Consider the following 5365-nt stretch of genomic DNA (forward strand, 5'->3'; position numbering starts at 1 on the left):
CAGGGGGTGGCTGTAGAGACCAAATAGGATCATGCTTACACACCAGAACAGTGCCCCCAGGTAAACGGGCCCTCACTGCTCTGACCCTTCTTGGTTTGATGTACTTCTCCAGGGAAGCTTCCGTCTTGGAAATACTGACAGCTGGCTCTGCCCCAAACCCTAGGGTGCTGTGTAACTGTTACGAGGGGCACTGCAGACTCAGTCCTAAGAGGGCTCTTTAAAAGTTCATGTCATCTTCCTAAACACACTTCCTTATTCTTCCCAAAGGCTCTTTTCTCAAAATTCTCAGCACCAACACCACCAGTTCAGGAGTATCTGCTAGATCATTCATGGTGGAAGTGATGGGTCTTCCCTCTTGAGACTAGAAGCCCAGTCCCATGAGGTCATCTGGACATTTTTCGGAAGTTCGAGAAAGTAGTGGCCTAAAGCCTAAAACCTTGTGTATACTGTTGGGATCGTGGCCCCAAGAAGGGGCAGGGGAGAGGAAGCAGGAAGAATGGGACTGTAACAATGTAAGGATATGGCTAAAATCTCATCAAATTCCAACCATTCACCATGACAATATTTTCACCATGTTCCTAAATCTGATTTTTCATGAGGAGGTTCCCTTCTATCTTCCTCTCCATCTTGCCCTTTCTGCCAAAATCACTCTACTTTAGAAACAAATAGTTCTGTTTCTTCTTTGGAATGCCTCTGGAAGCCAGGAACTCTTATCTCCCTCAACAACATCCTGGCCAGTGCTTGGAATGTGATCGACGTTACTGACCAAACACAGAACAAAACATGCGTGATCTTCCTAGCTGAGCACCAAGGGGGCGGGGCTCTGAGTGCCTGACGTAGCAGAACCGCGTTACTGGGAGTAGTGACATGTCATCGCAATCCTCTCGAGGCCGCCCTGGGCTGGGGATGATGCGGTGGCGTGTGGAGAGCTTGAAGGGAAACATTCAGCTCTTCTGGGATTTGTTGCTAGGACTGCAGGCTTCAGGGCTGACTCACCCAACAGGGCTGGGTGCAAGCCAGGGAGCCACGGAAAGACTCTCTGGGTCACACACGCTGCAACTGCTGCTGCCAGCTCAGCCTGCTGGGGACCAGCCAGGGCTCTCTGGGCAGAGGGAGCACAACACAGGGAGTTAAGACCTTTTGACAATAATTGAGGCTTTTTCTCTACTGGGATAAAAATGCATTCCTCTCTTGAGGATGAATTACAAAGCAAATTGTTCCTGCGTCTCTTCAAAGGCCAGTGAGGTTAGGAAACTGCTCTTTCCTTCTCCAGAATGCTTAAAAAGACAGGCAGTTTTGTCTGCTCCAGATGGCTTTAGTGTAAAATGCTACTCCCTTACCTTACTTGGAGCTCTCCTGAGGTGGGACCCAGCCCCTCTCCTTCCTCTTATATTTACTCCAACATAATAAGAAATAAATATATTGATCTCTGCCTCCCCTTCTCCTTAACACAGAACTCTGAAACCCCTTGAAATTTCCTGGGTGATAGGAGTGTCTTTCGTTCTAAAGAGGTGACTCTTGGTGAGCTCCTGAGTGGCCCCTGGGTGGGAGCTGCTTGCCAGAAAGACCAAGCAGTGATTAGAAGCTTGGAACTTTTAGGCCCACTCCCCCATCCTCTGGGAAGGGGAGGGGATTGGAGACTGAGTTAACAATCCATCATGCTCACTGAGGAAGCCTTCATAAAAATCCCTGAACTACAGGGTTTGGAGGGCTTCAGGACTGGTGAACAAATCCACGTGCAGGGAGGGCGGTGCACCTCAACTCTACGGGGACAGAAGCTTCTGCACTCAGAACACTTCTGGTTTTCATGCTATGTATCTCTTCAGGTGGCTGTTCACCTGTATCCTTTATCATATCCTTTATAATAAACTACTAACATAAATAAATGTTTCCTTGAGTTTTGTGAGCCATTCCAGCAAATCATCCTCCATGAGAGGGGATTGCGGGAAGCCTCAACTTTGTAGCTAAGTCGGTTAGAAGTGTGAGTATCCTGGGAACCCATGTTTGTGGAACTGAGCCCTTAAAAATGTGGAGTCTAATGTTCATTCCAGCTAGTTAGTGTCAGAAGTAAATTAAATTATAGGACACCCAGTTGGTGTCCGGAGAGCTGGAAAATTGGTTGGCATGGGGGAAAAAAAACAACATATTTGGTGTCAAGAGTGTTGTAAGGAGAGAAAGTTTTCCTTTACCCCTAAACCAACCCATGGGAACTTTTCCTTAGAAAGGTTTTACTGGCAATCGCTATAATGGAAAACAGAAGGGATAACAAAATAACAAGACCAGGAATGTGACAGCATCTTGAGTATTTTGCAAAGATCTTAATAGTTGCTGACTTCTAGCTTAGACATCAACCTGAACCCCTCCAGATCCCTTCCATCTAGATCATCATGTCAAGTGGGCTTTCCTGGCTAGCTCCTCCTTTGACCAGAACCTTCTATCAAGTACTGAAACTGTATCCAAGTCCCCACTCTGGACCCTTCACCTTGGATTCCTTTCAGTCTGCAGTTGGCTTCCAAAGAAGTCATCTCCGCCATGGCCTCTCCCTGCAGGAAAGAATGAGGAGAAGCCCCTTCTCTAAACAGCAACCGATACCAATTCATTATCTACCAAAGTTTAAACCATAACTGTGCCTAGATACCCAGACTGTTAAAGCTAGATAAGTATCCTAAAGGAACATTAAATATTAAATCTACCTTTCTCACTTTGAAGAAAGGAAATGGAATGCCAAGGGAGAATCTCAGATCTGAGACTAACCCAGTCTCCAATGCCCAGTTGGTTTGTTATTTGAAACACATCCCACCCCTTCCCTGCGTGTCTACTTGCTAATATCGTCAGACCAAAACAAACTGATATCTGGAGTGAAAAACATTCTCCGAGCAAAATCAAACTTTCCCTCAGGAAACTTGGGGTTTCCTCCTAAGGCAGGTGCCTGGCATCCCCTGCATGACAGACCCTCTGGCCCTCCTGTGCCTCCCTCCCTCACCACGGTGCAGCCCCAGAGGCCTTCTCTCTCAGGCCCTCCTGTGCACCCGCTCCATCTGGCCCCCAAGCCCCAGATCACTACTCTCCTGATGAAAAGTTCCCATCCCCCCTCAACTGGGCTGTGTCCCATCCTTGACCAGGCTTTCCCTGGTCACTCTATCCCATACACCCACACCCACCCAGACCTCAGTTCTCCTTCTTAGAATCACTTCATCTCTTCTTGGCACTTACCACATCTGCAACTTTCCTTTCTCTTTGCCTTTGATTTGTTTGCTCTGCCTCCTCAGCTAGCTGCACAAAGCAGGGCTGTTTCTAACCTAGTCACTGTTGTATCGTCGCCCCTAGCACCATGGCTGGCACATGGCGGGTATTCTGCAGATATAGGGAAAGTGTTCATAGATGAAATGACGTTACAGAGGCAGGACACGGATTTTAAATACTTACAACTTTATTAGGAGTAGGCTGTTGTCCCCGCAGCAGCCAGCCCCCATGTATACACAGTATACACAGCCCAGCCAGGTCCTGCCATCCTTCTGAAGTGTATGGGATGCAAAAGAACCAAACACAAAACAGGGGAGCTCTATAAATGAGTGTCTAGTGCCTTCCAGAGTCAACTCCATCTGTCCTCAGCTCCCACTTCAGTATGGCAAGGCCCAGAAGTTTGAATTCCTTCAATCAGTGCACACAATGGGCAGAGGAGGCAGGGGGCTCCTAAGCCCAGATCCTTTCTGGTCCACATCCCACAAAAGAAGTTGCTGGAACCCTCAGAATATTCCTCTCCTCCCGTAGACATTAGATACCATCTTAACTGTTTTATTCCATCACCAAAAACCTGTGCCTTGAGGCTTGTCTCTGCTCAGCCTTGAAGAGCATGGTGGGATTAGTGAAATGGTTAAAGACAGGACAAACCTCTCAAGTTGTCTTAGTCATACTTCTTTTAAAAAGGCAAAAAAAAAAAAAATTAAAAAGAACATCACGATAGAAAAGAGCGTTAAGACCCAGCTTGTATTAAGAACAAGATCGGTTGTCCCCCTTGAAATGATTTATAAAGCCGCTCTGCTAGGGGACCAGGCACCCCCACTGATGGCAGCTCCCTTCCCACCCACCCCATTCCCCGGCCCATTCTGCACAGCCCCCATGCCACCCTGTCCTCACCGAGGATGGGTGCACCAAGCACAGGGCACAGTGCTGTCGTCGGCTAGCGGGACCCACATCTGGCCTGGCACTCTGGGTTCTTTGTGGCCCTGCAGCCCCGCAGTGTTTACTCCTGCACAGAGGAGGAATCTGCCTCACTCTGCTCTCCCAGGAAGACTGCAGCCCTGCCTCTAAGATCTGCACACCCTCTGCCCTGCCGCAGGAGCTCTGCTCAAGGGCCCAGCCCAGAGTTAGACTGGGATTAGAACACCATCACAGAGGCCTGCCTGGCTGGCTGGCTGGCTGGCTGGTTTGTGGATTCTGACTCTTTGGGGAAGCCAAATAAGACACTTGTCCTGATGTTACCTCTCTGAAATCTAAGACTCATTACCTACACTCGGAAGCAGAAATCTCCCATGTATACACTAGGGCAGCTGTACCCTAAAATACCCTGCTTGGTCAAAGGACCTCTAACTCCAAAACATATTTCCACTTAGAGATATAGATTATGCCCTGGTTGCTACTCCCCTAGCATGTCTCCGAAACAGACAAGTTTCCAGCAGTTCCTAGGAGCCCTTAGTGCTGCCAAGGGCTCCTGGGTCAAGTAATTGACTCTTGGTATCTCCTGACCTGTTCCCATGGCACCCAGAAGAAAGAGACCCTGTCTTTATATTTTGAGCCACAATGAGTGGCCAGGTTATGGAGAGCAGGAAGCCATACACCCAAGCTCATCTTTGTGTCTGGGCAGCTCAGTCTACAGAGGACAACATCCAGGTCTTCTGGAAGCACTGGGTCACCACTGCTCCAGGGGAAGGGACAAGGGTGAGTTCCCAGAGAGCACAGCCAGAGGTAGCAAATAGTGAACCCCATTTTCCAACTGCAGAAATCGCAGCTTGGGATACAATGTGACATATGCCCAAGGCCAAACTGCATGGAGTTGTCTAGATGAAGACCAACCTGCAGGTATGTGGATATTTAGCACCCAGCCCTCCTGGGCTTACCTCATGCCCTCTTAGTGGGCACAGGACCATGGCCACTTTGAAGCTTCTCTGAGGCAATCCAGAGCCTACAGCATCAGCCTAATTTATACCTGTCTCTCTGGAGGAAGAAGCCATCAGAACTGGGGCCTCCTCCTCCCCACCCCAAGGTGACATTCTTCCAAAGCTCAAACCTAGCCCCAGTGACAGGCAGAACCCTCTAGATATCTTTTCAAATTCCTTGCTTTAGCCACAGAATCCATCTTCCCATA

The sequence above is a fragment of the Rousettus aegyptiacus genome, unplaced genomic scaffold, assembly GCF_014176215.1.
Source record: "Rousettus aegyptiacus isolate mRouAeg1 unplaced genomic scaffold, mRouAeg1.p scaffold_m13_p_5, whole genome shotgun sequence".
NCBI lineage: Eukaryota > Metazoa > Chordata > Mammalia > Chiroptera > Pteropodidae > Rousettus > Rousettus aegyptiacus.